The sequence below is a fragment of the Lissotriton helveticus genome, chromosome 4_1, assembly GCF_964261635.1.
Source record: "Lissotriton helveticus chromosome 4_1, aLisHel1.1, whole genome shotgun sequence".
Taxonomy (NCBI): domain Eukaryota; kingdom Metazoa; phylum Chordata; class Amphibia; order Caudata; family Salamandridae; genus Lissotriton; species Lissotriton helveticus.
Genome location: NC_136063.1, coordinates 2,062,661,518 through 2,062,685,412, shown reverse-complemented (window position 1 = coordinate 2,062,685,412; position 23,895 = coordinate 2,062,661,518).

The following is a 23,895-nucleotide window of genomic DNA, read 5'->3' as shown; positions in this document are numbered from 1 at the left end:
CCAGTTCTTACAATTTGTAGGTTGAAAGAATACACTCTGACACCAGCCAAGGTGTCCTCACTCAACAGGAGACAACAGCAGGACTCAGGCCGGTCCAATTGCAGCTAGTCAGCTGGGTAGGTGCAGATCAGGCATTTAAAAGCTCTTTATTGTGAAACTTTTATTCTGCATCTTCCTCTGCAATACTATCTGGTAACATTTTCTAGCTTTTGCAAAAGGTGACATCGGGAAAATGGCAGGAATGCCTTTTGGCCTTATGAAGGAAAACCACAATTAATTCACAAAATAGTAATATAAAATCCTACTTGACCATTACGTTGGATTTTACATTACTATTAAAATTAGTCCTTGAATCTTTTCTACTCCCAAACTGAATTTAGCACTCACTAAAGGTAACAGTGTACACCTATGTTAACCTATGGGAGAGCCACCCGTTGCCAGAGTGAAAAAGACGTTGCAGGCTTTTCACAGCCAAGACAAGTAAACAATTAAATATACATGTCCTACTTTTTAAATACCTTGCACCTTGCCCTTTGGGAATGTAGGAGCTACTATAGTAGTGAACTATAACTACTACAAAAGGGAGGTATAGTCCGGGCAACATTTTTATTTTGCAAGGTCTCAATGACAGTTTCACCTGCACACCAATGCTGCATTGGCATGCTTTATAAGGGTATTTAAGTGGGTGGCACTATGAGTGCTGCATTCCAATAGTAGCATTCAATTTATGGTACCATTGACCAGGGACTTGGGGCCATATGTATCAAGCCCTTTTCCCCATTTGCAAACGGGCAGATTCTCAGAATTGGAAAAAGCCTTTTGGGACGTATCATCCTAAAAGGCCATTGCAACATGGAGAATTGCAAAATCTGCAAATCTCTATTTTGCAAATGCAATTAAGGAATTGCAAATTGCAATTCCTTAAATTGAATTCTGGAAGTACCAGAAATTGCCATATGTCACACATACATCATGTGCACACATGCATATTTCAGGGGTGCAACAATGTGTCCTTTTGACACTCTTGCAACCTTGAAATTGCATTCTCATTTTGCAAGTCTCTAATTGGTAATCGCAAATTGAGAATGCCTCCCCACTCATTCCTATGGGCCTCCTAGCCCATTGGAAAGAATAGGAAGGTATTCCTTAATTGCAAATCTCAATTTGCAATTCACAAATAAGGAATATGTAGGATTAGCAAAATTTTTAGCAAATCCTACATAGATTGCCTTTTGCGATACTCTAATTGCAATTCGCTAAAAATCGCAATTTGAGAATCGCAAAACTCTTTTTTGATACACATGGCCCTTGAAGATTATTAAATGTCTAATTGGGTTTATGCAAATTTTACCATGTTTAGGAGAGAGAGTAGAAACATTTTACCAGAAGGTTAGCATGAGTAAAGTGTGCAGTGTCCTAGGGCCAACAAAATAACGTTCAGCAAAAGAAGGCACACATCTGGGAGAATGCCACACCAAAGACGGTCATTTCCAAAAGTACTAAAGATGCCACATTCATGACTGCCAGCAGCTTGTTGGTGAGGGTGATTCTTGGGTACTCCGGCAATCAATGGAGTAAAAGTTCCCAAGGGTCGGCTTCCCGACTTCTGCTGCATTTTCTGTGGAACCTACTACAAACAATCCAACAGTGCCCCTCTTTGCCAAACTCCAACATTATGAAATCCTTCTCCCCTCATGCTTAGCCTGTGTGCCCACCCCAGAGATATGCAAAAGAAATGAGCAGCCTTTCATCGGTGGTCACTCCAAACTAGTTCTGGGGCGGCTCCCTACCCACTTGGATTGGTGCATGCCTGACTGGGGGATGAATGGAGGGGCCAATCCAGGTGTCATATGACATCTGCCTTTTCGCAGATGAGACACCTTTGAATATAATAAAGTTCTGAGGCACTGTCCAAATGGTCATCCTGTCAGAGACACAGACACCTCCCCACACAATTCCGACTTCACCATTGAGTTATGCTTTTTTTAAATATTACAAAAAGTGTTTGGTAGCTACTCAGGCTATACCATCAACTGGTCAAAGTCTGTGATCTTCCCTGTATCGGGTTCTCCCCCTCTTGTTCCGTCCAGGTGCTCTGCATCGGTGGTCCTGAAAGGATTCAAGTATTTAGGGGTGTACATAACTCGTAATAGACAGGAGTTTTTCAATAGGAACCTCAAGGCCTCAACTGACTCATCTGCAGGCGGACGTGGCCCATTGGCGCACTCTCCCGCTCTCTCTCATGGGAAGGGCGGCCATGTTTAAGATGCTCACACTGCTGAGGCTACTGTATGTTCTTCAGAACACCCCTATACGATACCCGAGAGTGTATTTAAATGGATTTCTCAGGTGGTGCGAACCTTGTTATGGGATGGACGGTCCCCTAGGATAGCGCTACATAAGTTGCACGGTGGAGTATAGGATGGAGGGCTGGCAGTTCCGAATGTCAAGTTATACTACTGGGCGTCACAACTACAGGTAGTTAATGATTGGGTGTATGCTGACAGGAATGAACCAGCCTCCAGGGAGGACAGAATAGTTATGCCACAGGGCACTTGTGAGGCTCTCCTGTATGCCCAAAGACCCCAGAAGGGGTGGCCAGAACATACAAGGGTAGTCGTCTACTGCTGGCAGGAGGCAAATCGGCTCCTTGGCTGGGCTGGCAAGCCCACCGGGAAAACTCCTCTTTGGCAGGGAGACCTGTTGTGGGAAGTAGGGACGCTATCAGGGTTTAAGGGCTGGCAGCAAATAGGCATTGACTATCTGGGAGACGTCTGGAAGTGAGACACCACCCGCCCTTTCGAGTACCTCCAGACGGAATACAATTTGCTTCCCTCAGAGAGATATCAGTATGAGCGCCTCCAGCATGCGATCCACTCCCATATACCTAGTGGCACAGTAGTCCCGGAGTATTCCCCGATGGAAGATCGTTTGTTGTTAGACCCAATCGAGGAGAAACCCACATTCAACATTTACAGAAAATTGATAAACAATATACCAGATCCATTGGTCAGTCTCGGAGCGGCCTGGGTCCAAGACCTTGGAAGCCTTGATGAGTAGGATTGGCAGGATGCGCTCCAGGGGCCCAGGGAAATCGCTATTGATCTAGGTTTCGGCTGGTACAGTTCAAAGTCCTCCATCGCACATACTATCCTCGCACCCACCTTTATACATGGGGGAGGTGTCTGTCGGCGCTCTGTGTCCGGGGCTGTAAACAAGAGGGCTCCTTCTTTCATATCATTTGGGAGTGCCCGGTGATCAGTACATTCTGGGTGAAAGTTACGTCCACTATGTCCAGGGTTGTGAGAGTACCAGTTCTGCTGGACCCAAAGTGGCTACGCCTGCTGATCAAAGGGATACAGAAAAGGGGGTGGTGATGAACAGAGTGTCTGAATTAAGCAGACCACTCTTACCCAGTCCAAAGATCAGGGCTTGATCCATCACCGTTATTTATCTCACTGCCCCATCCCAGCTCAGAACCTGGCTATATGCAAATTAGTCTGTCCCTGGCCCAGTGCATCATGGGAACAGGGCAGACCAAACTACCAAGCCAATTCTTCACCAGAAAGGAGACAAGCTACCGGGGACCGGTTTCTGGCATTTCAGCCTCTTCGGCCCGGCTTGCTTGAATCCTGATGGAGCAGTGAGAAAGGGACTCATGTCTGAGTATACCCTGCCACACCTATAGTGGCCAAAAACGATACAGAAAAGGGGGTGGTGATGAACAGAGTGTCTGAATTAAGCAGACCACTCTTACCCAGTCCAAAGATCAGGGCTTGATCCATCACCGTTATTTATCTCACTGCCCCATCCCAGCTCAGAACCTGGCTATATGCAAATTAGTCTGTCCCTGGCCCAGTGCATCATGGGAACAGGGCAGACCAAACTACCAAGCCAATTCTTCACCAGAAAGGAGACAAGCTACCGGGGACCGGTTTCTGGCATTTCAGCCTCTTCGGCCCGGCTTGCTTGAATCCTGATGGAGCAGTGAGAAAGGGACTCATGTCTGAGTATACCCTGCCACACCTATAGTGGCCAAAAACGATACAGAAAAGGGGGTGGTGATGAACAGAGTGTCTGAATTAAGCAGACCACTCTTACCCAGTCCAAAGATCAGGGCTTGATCCATCACCGTTATTTATCTCACTGCCCCATCCCAGCTCAGAACCTGGCTATATGCAAATTAGTCTGTCCCTGGCCCAGTGCATCATGGGAACAGGGCAGACCAAACTACCAAGCCAATTCTTCACCAGAAAGGAGACAAGCTACCGGGGACCGGTTTCTGGCATTTCAGCCTCTTCGGCCCGGCTTGCTTGAATCCTGATGGAGCAGTGAGAAAGGGACTCATGTCTGAGTATACCCTGCCACACCTATAGTGGCCAAAAACGATACAGAAAAGGGGGTGGTGATGAACAGAGTGTCTGAATTAAGCAGACCACTCTTACCCAGTCCAAAGATCAGGGCTTGATCCATCACCGTTATTTATCTCACTGCCCCATCCCAGCTCAGAACCTGGCTATATGCAAATTAGTCTGTCCCTGGCCCAGTGCATCATGGGAACAGGGCAGACCAAACTACCAAGCCAATTCTTCACCAGAAAGGAGACAAGCTACCGGGGACCGGTTTCTGGCATTTCAGCCTCTTCGGCCCGGCTTGCTTGAATCCTGATGGAGCAGTGAGAAAGGGACTCATGTCTGAGTATACCCTGCCACACCTATAGTGGCCAAAAACGATACAGAAAAGGGGGTGGTGATGAACAGAGTGTCTGAATTAAGCAGACCACTCTTACCCAGTCCAAAGATCAGGGCTTGATCCATCACCGTTATTTATCTCACTGCCCCATCCCAGCTCAGAACCTGGCTATATGCAAATTAGTCTGTCCCTGGCCCAGTGCATCATGGGAACAGGACAGACCAAACTACCAAGCCAATTCTTCACCAGAAAGGAGACAAGCTACCGGGGACCGGTTTCTGGCATTTCAGCCTCTTCGGCCCGGCTTGCTTGAATCCTGATGGAGCAGTGAGAAAGGGACTCATGTCTGAGTATACCCTGCCACACCTATAGTGGCCAAAAACGATACAGAAAAGGGCGTGGTGATGAACAGAGTGTCTGAATTAAGCAGACCACTCTTACCCAGTCCAAAGATCAGGGCTTGATCCATCACCGTTATTTATCTCACTGCCCCATCCCAGCTCAGAACCTGGCTATATGCAAATTAGTCTGTCCCTGGCCCAGTGCATCATGGGAACAGGGCAGACCAAACTACCAAGCCAATTCTTCACCAGAAAGGAGACAAGCTACCGGGGACCGGTTTCTGGCATTTCAGCCTCTTCGGCCCGGCTTGCTTGAATCCTGATGGAGCAGTGAGAAAGGGACTCATGTCTGAGTATACCCTGCCACACCTATAGTGGCCAAAAACGATACAGAAAAGGGGGTGGTGATGAACAGAGTGTCTGAATTATGCAGACCACTCTTACCCAGTCCAAAGATCAGGGCTTGATCCATCACCGTTATTTATCTCACTGCCCCATCCCAGCTCAGAACCTGGCTATATGCAAATTAGTCTGTCCCTGGCCCAGTGCATCATGGGAACAGGGCAGACCAAACTACCAAGCCAATTCTTCACCAGAAAGGAGACAAGCTACCGGGGACCGGTTTCTGGCATTTCAGCCTCTTCGGCCCGGCTTGCTTGAATCCTGATGGAGCAGTGAGAAAGGGACTCATGTCTGAGTATGGGGACAGCGACTTGTCGAGGTATGTTGAGATATGGCTGTCCCTGGCGGCGGGGGTAACGAAATAGAATATATTGCTAGGACATGGGGGGTGCGACTGCCCCCTTTATGGGATGATTGGCAGCGGGACCTAGACTGGTATCAAAGAGCGGAAGAAACGGTATATAAAAGCAGGGGGTGCACGAAAAAATGGAAGAAAATATGGGTGCCATGGCGCAAATACAGAGAGGCAGGGGCCCTTGTGGAGGAATAGTCAAATCGTATTGATGGAAGACATTTGTGATTCCCTGACGTGTAACTCCCGACTGATGTCTGTATTGTTCCCTAATGTGTATACATCATTGTATCGTATGGTCTTATGAGCATAGTTAAAATAAAAAAGATTTAAAAAAAAAAACTATATATATATATATATATATATATATATATTACAAAAAGTTATTGAGTTATATTTGTAGAAGTTTCTTACCCAAAGATAGTATTATTACATCGAATAGTGCATACCAGTATTTCTCTATGAAACAGCCAGCCAAGCTACAGTGGAAATATATTTTAGATACTAGTCATTGTAAGGACATGTGAATAGAAATGCTGTCCTTATAACTGTCACTGCCTATCATAGCTCAGAGGTGAAATCAGTAGCTGGCCCCTCAGGCCTGAGCTTCATTGCTCATAGACATAAACGGCCTTCCCAGTTTCCATCCACCTATTATCTAAAGATTCCTGGCAAGTATATTTTGTAGCACTTCTGTAACTTGTTAAGACCTTTGAAAAACAATGTCCTAAGTGACTCAAAATCTATTTGTGTAGGACTTACCCCTAGAAAATCCTGCATCTGAAAGTGAGTCCTGACAGCCTTTTCAATCAGTGTTATTCCCCACTCCATCTAGGTGAGTTTGTTGGGCCATGATGGAGTCTGATATTTATGTTAAAGGGTATGAAGCACACTCTGTTACAGGAGCTGTGGCCCCTAAATCTTTCCCTTAGTCACCAGTTAAAATGGGTCAACATAGTCAACAATTAGAGAGTTTTACTTTAAACCTTGTCATCGAAATCACGGCACTGGCGACAACCTTTTAAAATACATAATGTCTATCTTCAGCCCTGACAAATAATAAAAAATGTTTCAGCTCAAAGTTGAAGTTCCATCATGAAGTCCAATCCGTTTGTTGATTTCTATAGGATGAGACAGATTTATAGGATCATGTTGTTTATACCACATGGATAGAAGGTTAACCAATTCTAGCTATTGATCCCTCTCATGTCTGAGTTTTCCTGAGAAACCCTAAGATTATCCTCACTCAAATTTTTGATTTCTATATGATCACATTAAATTCACCCTGCCTGTTGATGTATGTATAGAATTGCTGTTGGAAATTCCATTATAAAATTTGTGATGATAATATATATCTTTTTTTTTATGTGTTTGTATTTTTCATCTATCCGATTATCAGAAATAAGACTCGGATTTTATGGAACGCTATACTAAGCAAAAAAAGTATTCTTTACCACAAAGAAAAGGTTAACGTGGAGTCTTCCAGCAGTAATTTAAATAGCTTAATTAGTGGATACAATACTGACAAGTTAGGAAAATAAGGGTGCAACTACTTTACATGTTAAAATGCAACAGACCTGCACTACTGCACTGTAGCATGGTAGTGGTCCTAGGAAAATGAAGACAGTCAAAGAGAGCAGAAGAGAAACTTTTTTTACCAGCTAATCTTAAACTTCCTCTGCATTGTCCTAAATGGCAAGGAATTTATTCCCAGACACACTGAAAACATTGTCCTCACGTGCTCCTTTCTACATCGCGTGTGACTCTGTGTTCATGTTTGCATGTGTATATTGCTTTCCTCACTTACCTCTTTGCAAAACGAAACCTGTATCATTATGTGCAGTGTGTAAGATAACACAACATGCAGGCAAGTCATCCAGAAACAATATAATACCCATCAGAGCTAGAGCGCTGATTTAATTGCCAGCAGGGTAGGGTTTTGTTACAGCGTCTACAGGGGTTCATATTGGAAAAATAACAATATCTGGACAGTCATATTATTATATTTAATACTTGTGTTAATGTTTGACATAACAAGAGAGAATGATTCTCCATATGTTTAAATGTTTCATCATATACATCAGGGATGTGTGGTAAGTCGTTTTTTATTGTCTACAGTATATGGAAGAAGCAAAGATCTAATGTCAGATAATTGCCTCACTCTAGAAAATGGTACACAGGTATGCCAGATATCTTTATATGATGGTGCTGCAGTCTTTGATTAACTATAAAAAGGAACCAGTTAGCAATCAAATGCTGTAAAGCTGATATTGTAACAATCAGGACAAAAAAAACAATATTCTAATTTAGAGGCAAATACATTTGTACAGCATATTTGTACTTTTGAGAATTTATGAAACAGAAAAAGGCTTGACTCCCATGATCTCTTATCTCTTGATTATGTTGTGAACATAACTGAGTCCTTCTAAACCCAATTCTACAGGGCATCTGCGACTGAAGAGCAGTTTACTATCCCTTGTGAAAAGCAATACCACTGTCTTTGGAAATGCTTGACCTAAGTCCTACTGTGAGATCACTGAATTGTTATGTACCTATTCTTTAAGCCAAGACTTTCAAGAGACAGTTTGGTTCAACTATCAATACTTCCTGTTGTAGGGTGGTGTGGGATAGAACATTTACTTCTGATGACATATATATCTCTCACAGTAAATTATTGTTATGAAGTGTTATTCTTTTTGTATGAAAAGTATGCTTGTATTTACAGCAATAGAAATATGACTAGCACCTTATTGGCACGGATCACAATCTCATAAGTAGGTAACTCCGTTAATTATGCATCTCCCTCCTGAAACTAGGCTCATCTCCTCTACCATACTTTTTAAGAAAGAAGTAAAAGCTATCCTCATGGCTAAATGTACTTGAATTACTACTGGGGATTAACTTCAAAGACTCGATACCGAGCTGTACCACTTGTGCGAACCCCTTGCATTTTTGTATGACGTGTGATATTGACTTACCTGTTTGTTTATGCTACCACTTATTTGTACTTTTATCATTATTGATGTATCTGTTTGTCTATGCTCCCTCATATACCACCCCCACCCCAATGGTTATTCACTCACATGCTCGTACCCCTCCTCTGTAAAGCGCTCTGATATCTGCAAAGATCTTGTTCGCGCTATATAAAACTTTCAAAATAAATAAATAAAATAAATCTCTGTTGAGATGTTTTCACTAAGGGAAACATAGAGTTGCAATGGAGTGCTACAACCATTCATAGTGTTTGTTGCAGGCATCATTAATTTGGCTATCTTACTCAAGAATGCAGAATACTCATTGTTCTTACATGTATATCTGCAAAGAAGGCTTGACAACGATGTTTCCGCTAGCAGCCTGTTATTAAGTCTCCTTTCCAATGTGGGAATGGGTAGTATTACAGTGTAGCACACAAATTGGTATGAATAAATAAAATAGGGTAAACAGATGTCAGGGAAAAGTTCGGCACACAGGGCACTTGGTCCTCCCACAGGGATACATAGTCATTCACAGCAGTTCTAAAATATATTAGCACACTTAAGGCAGACAGGGAGACATGGATTGTAATGGTCTGTTACAGAAAACATGGTGACCCAAAGGCACACGGGAGCTCTCAGAGGGAATTTAGTCAGTGGTTAGTGGCTCAAGGCCTCCCACTGGTGCATTGCTGAACTTAAGAGGCACAAAGACCTCTAATGTTATGGTAATTAAGAAGGGTCATAGGTGCATTGATGAACATGAGATCCACACAGGTATCTCTCATTGAGTTACATTCAGTAACAGAGTCTCACAAATGCAATCCATACTAATATTATAAAGAGAGAGCCCAAACCTTTGAGGCGGGTAATCTCAGTAACCACAGCACCAATCACAACATTGAATACAACGTTGGAAAGTGCAGTTGCAGCAGAAGGACATAGGCTATGCAGACGGCCACCATATATATATATTTATTTTTTTGCAGAGTTTTATATAGCGCGAACTTGACCCAAACTGAATCATGTATCAGAGCGCTTTACATAGCACCAGTTCCGTTACATGAGGACACACATTCATTTTTGTTAGGCATGGGGAGATTAAGTGATTTTCCCAGAATCACAGGATGTTTGGCGTCGTTACCAAGACTCGAACCCAGATCCCCAGGTCCTAGGCGAGCGCTTTAGCCGTTAGGTCAACTCCTCTATACATTTAAAAGGTAAAAGTACCGTGCCAGCAAAGTAGTCCCTTGAGGGCATGTCTGCGTTGTGCTGTGGGCGTGGGCTGGGGGCGTGACTACTGCTGGGGGCGTGTGGTACGGCCATCACATCGTGGGCTGTGGGCGTGTGCTGGGGGTGTGACAAATGCTGGGGGCGTGACACACGATGGGGGCGTGTGTCCGCCCTTCATGCCATGTGAGTCGTACATACAAGCGGCAATTACGTTGCTGCGCAGCGTCAAGGGGCACGCTGGGGGCATGAGAAACACTGGGGGCGTGTTTTCAGCCTTCATGCCATGTGAACGCAATTGTGCCGCATCAAGGGGCACGCTGGGGGCGTGAGAAACGCTGAGGGCGTGTGCTATGTTCCGCCCTTCATGTCATGTGGGTCATACATTAATCAGAAGATCGCCTGCTGTGGTCGTGTGCTTGGGCCTGACAAACGCGTTCACCTGGAGGCCTGGTAAGTAATGTTACTGCAGCCTCTCCTGCGTGCTGTTACTGCACTCTCTCATTCAACGAAATTACACGCGCCTGCTACCATCAACCAGGGCTCGAGCCGGGCTCAGGCGACGGAATGTTACTGCAGCCTCTCCTGCGTGCTGTTACTGCACTCTCTCATTCAACGAAATTACACGCGCCTGCTACCATCAACCAGGGCTCGAGCCGGGCTCAGGCGACGGATCAGTACACTAATTACACACGCCTGATAACATCAACCAGGGCTGCAGCTGGGCCTCAAGCGGGGGAACACGCGCCTGCTAACATCAAACAGGCCTGCATCTGGGCCTCAAGCGGGGGAACACGCAAATGAGCGTGTCTGCGGGGACAATTACTGCAGCCTCTCCTACTCACTGTCACTCAACTCTCTCATTAAACGGATTTACCCGCGGCTGATAGCTCTCTCATTCAACGACATTACACGCGCCTGCTAAGATCAACCAGGGCTGTAGCCGGGCTCAGGCGGCGGATCACTACACCAATTACACGCGCCTGCTAACATCAACCAGGGCTCCAGCTGGGCCTTCTCCATCCCTATTCTAATGAAACAAAAAATGTTGCCTACCGCGAGATTTTAAAATAAATTGCCCTTGCCAAATACACACATTACACACATTCTATTTCATACCCGGAAAACGTCGGGACGGGCTTGTAGTGCTAAACATAAGGGCATATAGGCATTGTTCAGATAGTTTCGGTCCAGCTGGGCAACAGTTTCTAATCTCCATTTTTAGCATAAATTTGCTACAGCTCCTCATGACGGCACTCGCTAATAATGCAACAAAGACTCTGTCCTAAAGCAAGACACATCAGGGCCTATTTACAAACTGCATTTTGTTTTTGTAGAATGTTTTGTAGTACTACAATAGTACTACAAATATTCTAAAAATCCTATTTTGAGCTCCGCTTGGAGAATTTCAGCCACTGTATCTGCCTCTCCTATCTTTTTCTGTGGGGATACCTCTCCTCCGACTGCAGTCTCGACACACATAAGTGTACATTTTAGTTTTACATGTGGGAGGGACTGGGGGTGGTGAACATTCACTACTTGAGTGAAGAGGGTGATTGAGATTGTAAGGAGGGAGTATGGGACGGTTAAGGAAGAGTAAAACAATTGCTAGTCGCAAACTGCTCTTCTAAAGTTATTGCAGCCAAAAAAGGACCCAAAACGGTAGTAAATTACTCCAGCTTGTGGCTAGTCAACATCCTCCCATAAAAATAAATGGAGGGAAGGATGTAAAATTAAAAAGAAAATAAGATCACCCTACGATAAAGTATAGTGAAAAGATTCCCATACTTTACCGTAAGGAGTGCTCCGCTGTCTGGATAAAGATCTCCTCATGGTAAATTATATGGAAAAGTTATCTGTCTATTTTTTATTAAAAATTACATTAATTTAAATATATTACATTAGATAAAAATTATTTTTCTGAAGTTTTAGTTAAAAAATACATTCCCAGCTAGAGTAATTTAGTTTTTTATTATGCCGAAACAATTATTAAAAATGATGTATAGAATTAGTCCACCCCCATGCAGACCACTCAGTGCAACGGCCTGGCCCCTGCAGTCCACCACCACATATGCCCATGCCTTGCTGATGCTCTGCCAGAACACAGGCACAGTAAGAAGTGGAACTAAATAATCACTGAATTTTCCCCTTACCACACAAGCAGCAAAATGACCCCTTCAAGCAACTCCACAGCCACTTTCTTTTTGGACGTGTATCAGCGTTACAAGCACCAGGAGAAGGTAGTAGGAATTAGCAAGAGTCCGCCTCACTTATTACCAAACTAGTCCAAAATTATCATGGAGGATCCCAACATAGAGCATGAAACTTCTTATTCTACAACAGAAAAAGAATGCTTAGCCATTAAGTTGGCAATTGAGAAACTCCGTTATTACCTTGAGAGTAAACCTTTTGTCCGATACACAGACCATGCACCCTAACTTGGTTAAGTAGAAATAAAGGTAAGTTCTTAGGTGGTTCCTCTCACTACAACCCTTTTTATTTGATGTGCTCCATAAATCAGGTAAAGACCTAACAGGTCCAGACTTTCTATCACGTTTCCCCTTTTACCCGATCAGGAAAATCCAGGGATGGGGATAATATGCCACTGACCTGACATACTCCACGTGACAGAGGCGGCGTTGCTTTGTTGTGCCTCGCCCACTGCCTGCCGGAGAGCCCCTCAAGACGCCCTTTTACCTCAAAACAGGGTTTAGGGCTGTATAATCTATAGAGGCGTTGCCTAGGGTGACTATATCTGCAAGCCTGTCCCTCCACTCTTGAATTTGTGTTTATTTGGTCGAGTTTGTTGCTCTGCCTGTTGGGCTTGCTTGGGGCTGTCACTCCCCCTGACAGGGTCGCTTGGTTTACGCCTAGACCTTTCATTATTACTTTAGTGGGCTTATCTATATATATATATATATATTTATATATATTCCCTCAGTGGTGTGCACTGTCTTTTTTTCTTCCACCATGGCTGCATATGACGACGCTGAGGAATATTATTATGGTGAGGAGCCCGAGGAGTCCTTTGAGTACGACTTGGTCGATGCCCTTGACCAAGGGGTCCAGCAGTCAGTTAATACTGCGCTAGTCCGCGCTATCGGACCTCTGAAGCGCCATTTGACAGATTACGCTCAGCAGCAAGGCTGGATTCCGTCATCTTCTACCAGGCACTCCTCTAAGTCGCCTAAGAATCCTCATAAGTCTGACTTTATGAAATTAGCTAAGTCTTTGTCTGCCCCTACTAAAAGATCCCGTTCCCCTCCCCCGGACACGGAGGACACCTCCTCCTCTTCGTCTTCAGGTCCCTCGGGTCCTCCCCCTGCTAAAAAATCCTGCAAAGAACATTTTGTTGACGCCACTTCCCATCCTCCGGTCCTGACCTTTGAGCCTACGGATATCATCCATCCCAACTCCAAATCTTGGTCCCCTGCACCAGAGGTTGCTGATTACATACAGGCTCACATCCGTGAATCCTTTGATCAGGAGGTGCGCTCTCGGTTACGCTCCGAGTGCCCTCGCCCGGAGTTGGAAGATAAGTTGGCTGACACCCCCGAGGTAGATCCGACTATTTTGACATACCTCAAAAAATTCACTAAAGATCCAAAGAAGGGGATTGATCGCTCTTGGCGCCTGTGTCAGGATAAGTTGCTTGATCTTCTTGGCCCCCTGACGAAGAGCTTATTGGTTGGGCCCAGCGGGCTATCTGTTTCCTGGGAAACGCGAACTGTGCCCTTTCCACCGAACGTAGACGTTCCATCCTGTTGAAAATGGATCCCCGGTTGTCTGAACTGGCAACGTCGGAGTCGGGCCCCCAGGCTCAGGGTCTCCTGTTTGGTCAACCATTTTTGAAGGAATTAACGAAGTTCGTTGCGACCTTTAGTGGCCTTGACAAGGCGCAGTCTTCCTTGCGCAGGGCGTTCCGCCCGGTTTTTGCCAGGGCCGGACGTTCTGGGGGACGTTCGTTCGGCCGAGGTTCTGGTCAGCAGCGTGGCCAACAGTCCCACCAGGGAGGGGGCGGACAGCGTCAACAACAACAGTCTTCCTATTCAGGTTCCAAGACGTCCTTCTACCCCTCCCGTAAAGGTCGTGGTCAAGGCAACAAAGGAGGCTACGGTGGCAACCAGGGAGGTCGCCAAGATTTCTCCTCCACAGGTGAGCTTGATTCCTTACGACAGTGTTGTTTTGGGGGGCAGGGTGCAATTTTTTCTAGAGAGTTGGTGCACAATCTCAAACGATGCATGGATCTTGCAGACTGTTCAAGGGTACCACATCGAATTTTACCACCCACCCCTTCAAGGTCCCGTCCCTTTTCCCCTTGTTTTTTCCCAACGAGATCGAGAGGTGATCTCCAAGGAAATCGATTCTCTTCTTCTCAAAGGGGCCATTGTGAGAACGACCCTGCATTCCCAGGGGTTCGTCAGCAATGTTTTTCTGGTGGAGAAGAAAGGGGGAGGTTCTCGCCTTGTGCTCAATCTCAAGGAGTTCAACAACGGGGTGGTCTATCGTCACTTCAAGATGGAGGGCATCCATCTTCTCAGGGATCTTCTTCGCAAGGGCGACTGGATGGTTCGCCTGGATTTGAAGGACGCTTACTTGTCCGTTCCCATCTTTCCGCCTCATCGCCGCTTTCTTCAGTTCCAATGGTCGGGGGAGTGGATCGAGTACACGGTTCTCCCGTTCGGCCTATCGTCCGCTCCATGGTGCTTCACGAAGCTCCTGAGACCAGTTATGGAATCGCTGCGAGCGCGCGGGGTGCGGCTGATCGTGTATCTGGACGACATTCTTTTGATGGCTCAGTGCCCGCTGCAACTGAGTTCCCATTTATCGTGGACAATCGATCTGCTTCAGTCTCTCGGATTTCTAGTGAATCCTCAGAAATCTCATTTACAACCCACTCAGTCGATAGAGTTTCTGGGTTTCCTTGTGGACTCGATATCTTGCCAGCTTCTCTTGCCTGCCCAGAAGGTCAGGTCTATCAAGAGGGAATTGAAGTTACTGTTGTCCGCACCGAACGTATCTTTGCGGTCGATCGCTCGGATTGTCGGACTATTCGCCTCTTCCATTCAGGCGATCTTTCCAGGTCCCTTGCATTATCGGGCCCTGCAACGGCTCAAGATCCGGCACTTGCAGAAAGGTCTTCGTTATTCCGACCTCGTTCCTCTGTCACCAGACGCGAAGTCGGAGATGTTGTGGTGGCTCCAGCACATGGAAGCCTGGAACGGGAAAGCCCTGTTCGGTTCAACTCCGGATTTGGTGTTGGAATCGGATGCGAGTCTGTGGGGCTGGGGAGCCCGTTGCGGCGACATGACGACGGGCGGCCGTTGGTCTCAGGACGAACTAGCCCTTCACATCAACTGCCTGGAACTTCTGGCGGGATCTTTTGCGATCCGCAGCCTTGCTCAGGCCACCAGCTGTTGCATTTTGCTCCGCATGGACAACATATCGGCGGTGAGGTATGTGAACAAACTGGGGGAACACGGTCGAGACTGTTGGCAGAGATTGCGAAGGATTTCTGGCATTTCTGCCTTCAGAGGAAGATCACTCTTATTGCAGAGTATCTCCCGGGTCGCCAGAATCAGGTGGCCGACTGGAACTCTCGCCACCTGCTGGACTACAGCGACTGGCGGCTTCACCCCCGTGTCTTTCGGACTCTGTCTCGCCTTTGGGGTCGACCTTGGATCGATCTCTTCGCCTCTCGCCTCAATGCTCAACTGCCCAGGTTTTACAGCTGGCGTCCGGATCCGGAGGCTCTTGCCACGGATGCCTTTCTCCAGACTTGGCCTCCTCAGCTTTGCTATGCTTTTCCCCCGTTCGCAATGATCCCGCGAGACTTGGCCAGGACGAAGCAGTTTCATTCGGAGATCATTCTGATAGCTCCTCTTTGGAGGGCTCAAGCGTGGTTTCCGGACCTTCTGGAAATGAGTTGCTCGACTCCGATTCTGCTTCCAACGAAGTGGAACCTGCTGTTGGATCCTCTGCTCCAGCCGCATCCTCTAATTCTGTCGGGCCAGCTCCGTCTGGTGGCGTGGCGTCTTTCGGGGAACGCTGGAAAGTCCCTGGCTTATCTGGAGACGCTGAGAAATTTATCAATGAAGCTTGGGCCCCCAACACGCGCAAGCGTTATGCGTCAGCTTGGCGACGATGGTGTGATTGGTGTTCTGAACGAGACCTGGATCCCGCTTCAGCTGATGTCTCTTTAGTTGTTAATTTTCTTGCTTCCATCGCTTCTTCTGGCTCTGCTTACAGGACTGTCAACTCTTTTCGCTCCGCTCTCTCTGCGGGCCATGATTTTGTCGACGGTAAACCTATTGGAGAACATCATCTAATCTCTAAATTGCTTCGTGGTGTTCGGATGGCTAAGCCGCCATGTCCGAAGTATGTAGCTCTTTGAGATGTCTCCGTTGTCTTACGTTTTCTGGAAGCTTGGCCTCCCAACGCTTCTCTGTCTCGTAAACAATTGTCGGCAAAATTGACAATGCTTTTATGCTTGGTATCTTGTAAGCGTATCTCGGATGTCCGCGCGTTGGATCTTGCGGGCCGTTCTTTTTCCCCGGACGGCGTTACTTTTACGGTTTCCAGACGTACAAAGACTAATCTGTCTACTGTTACTTATCCAGCTTTTCCTCAGAACCCACAGTTATGTGTGGTCCGGTGCGTAAAGGATTATGAGGTGAGTACTGCTCCTTTTCGTCAAGATTTGTCTGGGCAGTTGTTGATTGCTTTGCAAAAGCCTTTTAAGCCTGTGGCGCCAGCTACTCTTGCTCGTTGGGTGCGCTGGCTTATGTCTGAGGCAGGTATTGATGTCTCCATTTTTGGAGCTCATTCCGCAAGGGGTGCCATGGCCTCTAAGGCTTTCCATGTTGGTGTAAGTTTGCGGGACATTGTGAAGACGGCTGATTGGTCTTCTGATACTATGTTTAAGACGTATTATTTCAAACCCATTGTGGATATTGCCTCTGTTGTGGTGGACCAGCTTTGAACAAGCATAATCTAAGCCTCCTGTCCTGCCATAACATTCGTGACAAGAATTTTCAATTCTATTAAGGACACGGAGGCGAGGATTATCCCACCCGTTTGTATTCTACTGCATTGTTTATATTGCATCTTTGCTTTGCTATGATCTGCATTGTTTTCTTGCATTGATTTTTTCCCCACCCTATGTGATGCTACCTTTCCAAGGTTTTGGAGTTGTGTATTACGGCTCTGTTTTTTCTTTCAGGTTCTGACCAGAAGTGATCCTTCGTCATGGTCTCTCCTGCAGTGTTTTCCGCCACTTTGGATGTTGGATCTGCTGTATTTCCTGATGCGGCCTCTTCGCCTTTGGTTGGTTGCCTGTCTCCTGTTGGCCCACTTTGCAGTTGCCTTCGGTCTTCTTCCTTCAGGATGGTTGGCGGTATTTTCTTCAATTACTTTTGACTGTTTATGATTCGTGGACAAAGAAAGAGGAAGTGTTGTCCTCTATGGTGGTTTATATAGCATGTAGTCTCTATGGTTGCCTAAGGGCTCATGGGAGTTGTAGTTGCTTTTTTCTTTACTATGTTCCTATTGGCTGCTGTTGGTAGTAAAGAAATCGAGAAAGCATAATCCTCGCCTCCGTGTCCTTAATAGAATTGAAAATTCTTGTCACGAATGTTTGCAAATTTTTAATTCTTTCTTGTCTGTCCTGGAAGTCAGGCTGAGGAGAGGAGTCATGTCTCTCCACGTGACCCGGAAGAGGAGGGTGACGAAAAGCGGCAGGCGGCTTGAAGAACGCATACAAGAACCTGAGAGACAGCGTCTCGGTGGTGGTGAGCAGGGAAAAGATGAAGGAACCGAAGGAGCAGTGAAAAAGAGAGTAAGCGGCAGGCCAGTTCCTGAAGAACTCGACATCCCGAGTGAGGAGCGGAAAGTACTGGCAGAAGCGGAGTCTCCTGTCCGCCGGCTGTCTCCCGGGCCCCCGCCGTGTCCCGGTAGAGACATGGCTTCACCAGGTGTGTGCCCGGTTCTGAGTTAGGAACAAAAAGAACTTATAATAGTTGAAGGGAAGAGAAAACAGGAGTAAAACTTAAGAGGCGGGAGAGAGGAGAAGAATTAAAAAGAGAAAAGGAGAAGAAGAGAAAGCTGAAGATTGTAGAAAGAAAGAGTCGCTAGAACCCTGAAATCTAATTAGTTATTCGTCTCACCACTGCTTTATTTAATATTTCTTTTGGGCTATTTAATTCTCACTAGATCCCCTATTCTTCTTACTTGCTAACAAACACTCTTCACAAAAAAGTATAAGTGAAAACAAAACATCCGACTAACCCAACTCATATGAAGTGAAAATAAGTGCAGACACCTAACTGCTTTTTGACTTCTGTCGATGGTGCTGGACAAAAGGAACTCCAAAGGACCTGGAAAGTAGGAAGACACTATTAATTACAAGACAGTGGGCCTGATTCACAAAAGTAATCTGAATAAAAATCCTAAATCTATGACTTTCGATATTCACAAAGCAAATTTAGAAATAGTAAAGTTAGGATTTTGCCTCAGTTAAACTTAAGTTTTGGTCTTAAGTTTAACTTAAATCATGAGCTGTTATTGCTCTTAATGTCGTACAAAAGTTTGACCCACAGGCACTCATCTGATGCCTTTTTGAGTCACCAGATTAGTCTTTTATGTGTTGCTTTTAAATGTTTCAGTTCATTTGGATTCTGGTGACCTGGCCCCGTCTTTGGAGTCTCCACACCACGTGGTTTATGGCTTTCTTGAGTTTTTTGACATAACACAAGGTTTTCAACTGAATTCACTTCTCAATTAGGATACAGTGCAGCTCCAGTAACAGCTGTCTAAGATGTTTAGTGACCCCTAGCAAGGCGGATTCAGTGCTGTGTCCCATTCTAAACCCTGACTAAAAGAGATGAAAATACGCTTGAGACTCTACGAAATTATAGAGTTATCTGTTGACATGATTCTCCATTACTTTAGCCATGATGGGTAGAATTGAGACATGTCTTTAATTAGACCATTTCTTAGGGTCCAGATTCTCTTTCTTCAAAACTGACCTAACCAAGGCATGTTTCCATGCCTGTGGAATCTGCCCTTGCGTAAGGGAGTTTTACTAGAATTTGAAAAATATTAGGTTTTAGGGGGCTCAACTTGGCCAGGGAGAGAGGATCTCCTGGTAAGCCCGACCTAACTGAGGGCAGTAGTGGCAAGGACATAGGCAGGTACAGAGTGTCCCAGCAATTCAGTATCCGCCCAACGTGTGCCAAAATCAGTCCGGTCTTGTCCTTGATCCCAGAGGACTACCAGTAGAACTTAGGGACACAGCCTTCTTCCCTCCAATCTTAAGAGAAGCCTGAATATCTGTCACCGTTCTGACAAAAAATAAGCCAAATCGTCAAAGAGAGCCTGGGATAGGACTGGTGAAGATGTGATTTTCTTGGGGTTCCAAGAGTTTGTCAACTCCTCTAAAAATAATTTTTGGACAGTTTTGAGCGGTGTTGATGTAGTCTGTGTAAAACGTAACATGGACCACGTTGCAAAGCCTGTGATAATTGCTGAGGGCCATTTCATATCTGTTCTTACTCTCCTCATTATTGGTCCATCTTCAGGATCTCTCTCAGGTTTGCACCTTGACTTTTCTGCCAGAAATGCCTCTGTAATCTAAGGCGCACGTGGGTGAGATTTGACTGATTGAACAACTTTGGCTGGCAAAACTATATCCAGCGCTGCCCTCAGCTAGTCATCCATCCTAGTTGGGTCTAACTCAACCACTTGATTGAATTCCTTCAGTGTATTCCTCAATTGGTTGTTAAGGCCTGATATATCTAGTTGGAACCAATATCTGTACTTAGTGTCGGCCCCCCTCCCTACACTGGCCGGAACCTGACCTGTGTGGATCGAAAACAGTACTGTGTAATTGTCTGACCATGCTAATGGCAGAGGAGAGGCTGTTTCTAAGGGCTTAATATTGGAAAAGATTGGGTCCAATTGATGTGTTTCTTGGGTGAAGAATTAGCTAAATCTAGACTTAGCACTCTGAGTTCCTCAGTGAAGGTGCCCCAAGGACCACCCCAAGGACCACCCACATTACCCTCAAAATGGATGTTCATGTCACCCAGTAATAGGAATTTTGAGGATTTGAGAATATGTGGCGCCAATAATTGCAGAAGTGATGAGCACCATATTCCGGCATAACCTGGGGGACGATATATCGAAACCCCTGACAGTGTAAAGCTATCTGTTTCCCAATTATGTCCCTCCTCACTACCAAATACTTTGATGACAGGGCAGCAATGATGCCTGGGATGGATGCCTCATGTAGCCATGTCTATGTCAAAAATACTGTTAAAGTGCATGGTCAACCACAAAGTTAAAATAATCTTGCTGATGGCATGGTAGGGAGCGAACGTTGACAAAGAAAAAGTGAAGCTTAGTTTCTGTCTTTTTACCTGAGGATGTAGATGTCCTGCTGCCTGTAGATGGAGTGCACACCACCAGCTCCTTGGCCCCTTGCAGACAAACAGCCCCCACATTAAGGGAGAAGTTACAGTATATACAAAACTGTGTGTCCTTCAATGAACTAAAGGATGAACAAGATGTATTAAAACATTCTGATTGTACACCTTTTAGCTGAACCGCTGAATAGTCCTTTGAATCTGACCCTCCACGGACAGTGTCCCTGGCCCCAGTGGGAGGTGGATGGGTGCAAACGTGCTTGCCTTAGGGGTGCCTTCAGCATGCCATGGGATCACCTGCTACATGCCTCCACTGTGCGTCTGCATCTGGGCCATGTTTAAGTAGAGGTTTGGCCCAGGAACACTAAACAACTAACCCGCTAATGGGGTAAGTATGCATCTTTCCCAATGACCTACCTCATGATATGCGCATCACAGATGGCCGACAGTCCAACTGGAACACTAGGTCTTCTGCAGTTTGGCTTTTTATTTAAACAGAATTAGGAAGCAATCCCACTTCCCCCAGCAACAACATTCTCCCACTTAAAAAACGGTTCAGAGAGCAATAGAGAAATTGTATGGTAGCGGTGCTTTAACTGACATCATGTTTATGGTTATATAACTCCCAATAATAAACTGCCCAATTCCTTTTGAGATAAAGAGCATGGATGTGTAGTGAGTTTTTTACTAGGTGTTTTTTGTGTTTAATTTCGTTTCTCTTGTAATGATGGCTTGGTACACATATTAAGAATCACCTTTGTTGTCATGTAATGTATTCTTGGTACCGAAATCTAGATTCAAAGTAATTTGTACAATGGATTGAGTCCTTAAGTTCAGTAAAAGGGTGTTTCTCAGTGCTAGGACTGATCGAAATGTGTCCATTGATTTCCTTGGTTGTGTGAGTTTTATTAATTTGCTGCACCACGGGGCAGATCAAAGCATCCATTAGACAATAAGCCTATGGTGGAGGGGGTATTATGAATGTCCTTCTGAAGGAAGGTGTCGAGTTAGACTCTCCATAGGCATCACATTGACTGCCTGGTATGTAAGGAAGTGGAAGATTCCACTTTCGACAATAGAGAGGGATAAGATTTGTCTCTGCTGCCCACAAGTTGACATGAGTCGCTATACCAACAGATGTCGTCAGGCCTCAGCTACATTTCTCCTAACAAGCAGTACCAGATTTCCTCTCTATACCTTGTTGACTTAGGTGCAACCATTCCCTTGCACTTTTTGACCACTTTTTGGTAGGCAGATCCGATACTGCACTTACTTTCCTGTTGATCTGATATGTGCCCTTCGCAACACCACATTGCCCACACTGACCCCAAGTCGTCTCACAGTTGGCATAGTTCTTGCAGAACACTCTCATGTATGCACACATGTACTGCTGAGTTGCCATGGTATTTATATGAGATTTTTATGTGTTGCAAGAATAAGAGGGTATCTTGAGTTTTCATTTCAAATGCACCCAAAGCCTAGTTAATTGGTTCTATCGATTTCCCAGAAGAAGGACTCACCTAACTTCAGCGTCTGCTGTGTTTTAGTCACAAAGCCATCCTTGCATCACACTATCATTTTGACAGATTCTAGAACCCGAAAAAAAGAACAAACTAAAACACAGAAGGCTAAAGAAGCCTGCAGGTTAGTGCCTGCCATGAATGCATGCATGACATAATCAGTTATGACCCTGGGATACTAATTAACCTTTGATTGGAAAGAAATGAAGACCACGCCAAATTGTCCTAGCAGCTCTTATGAAAATTTTGGAGAAATTGCTTCTTCACAACTATTAACATTTCTAGGCGATTCAAACGCATTAGGCACATGGCTGCTGGGGGTTCCGACCAGGACGTGGAACTGAAACTGTCTTCTTGCTGAAGAAATACATCAGGTACAAGATCTAGGGGATACTGGCTTCTGATCCCACTGAAATGATCAGCTGCTTTAAATAGGTTAGTCATACCATCTAGTAGTATACTTCATCATTGGTTAGTCCGTCCTTTTTGAGTTTGAGGCTCCTGTAACTAATGCTGTTTTTTGGTGCTAGAATGCTGCTATGGTTGTTACTTTCATAATTCGTGAAGATCCATATCTTTATTTATATTATTAAAGCTTTTACGATATTATCAATTCACTACACTTCTTCCTTCATCTATATGGTCAGTATTAACATGTGCATGAACATCTGGTTGGAAAGATCAAGAACTTGTGTTGTAAAATTGTCAATTAAACCTCATTTTCTCACAAACTTCATATGGGAGAACCTCACTATGTCCCTCACCCTATAAATCTGGAGAAGACCAACCTTAGGAGGCACCTTTTGCTTTTTTGTATTAATACAAAAGTATTGGTCAGAAAATGTCTCTAGATATCTACATTAACATTCTAGAGCAAAATTAGTTGTAGACTCCCTTCATCCATTTCCCCCCCATTAACTTAGGGACGTGTGCTGCCTGTTGGAGCTGGTACACAAAGATGTTAAGGCTGGTGTCTGGGATGTGCGTGCAGGACAATTTTGACCCACAGTTAGAGACTTTTGGCAGTTTTCATGTGGGAGATGGTTTTAGGCATATGTGGGCTAAAGAGGAAGAAGCTATTCTGACCGATGAGCCCGTATCACATTATTATTCTTAACTCCACATCTACGTACCTTGAAAGTACATATATGTGGCGTTATATGTAGAAAAACTTTGCTGACCCATAGATATGTACCCTCACAAACTGGTTTTCCTCGAAATTATTGTCATAATATTTTGTCCACACAATATTTTTTTCTCAATATTAATTTGTATACACACCCTTGGTCCCATGAAGGGCTTTTCTGGAGACATGTGTATGCTTTCTAAATCTCCTGGGTTATGATTGGAGAACATTAGTTGCTGGTACACAGCATACCACATCATCATCTCAGCTCTGCTTAAGCATCGTATGATGGCAGAGACTGAAGTCCAATCAGAGCGTCTCTGAGCCAGCATTACTCGACCCAATATAAGAAAACAAAGTCCAGGGGAAAAGTGGTTTAATGCTGGATCAACCTTGGATTGGCTATGAATCACAGAAACGCAGGAAACATGTTTCAAGGATTCCCCTTGTCCAGATCCACCATTCATTGTTTGAAACAACAGGACCAAGCCAAGAGGAATGTTTGGGGTCTAGCACTAATTACACCACCAAAACACAATTCTTTAGATTGCTATTTCAGATTGGTCCTGGGCGTGCAACGATGGAGAATGTAGTACCCCACTACCTACCAGAGTTAGGTCTGTGCTATGTAATTACTATCAAGATACATTTAAAATGTAAATACTGTCAAATGCGCTCTATTTCAGGGTTAACAACAGAATTAATGTGAAACAATGACAGCTTCCTCATTACAAATAGCAATTCAACATAGCATAGCAAGAAGCGAATTCTCCCATGTTCTATTTTTTGGATCTATAGTGGTGGAAAAACCACACATCTGGGGGCATATTATCAAG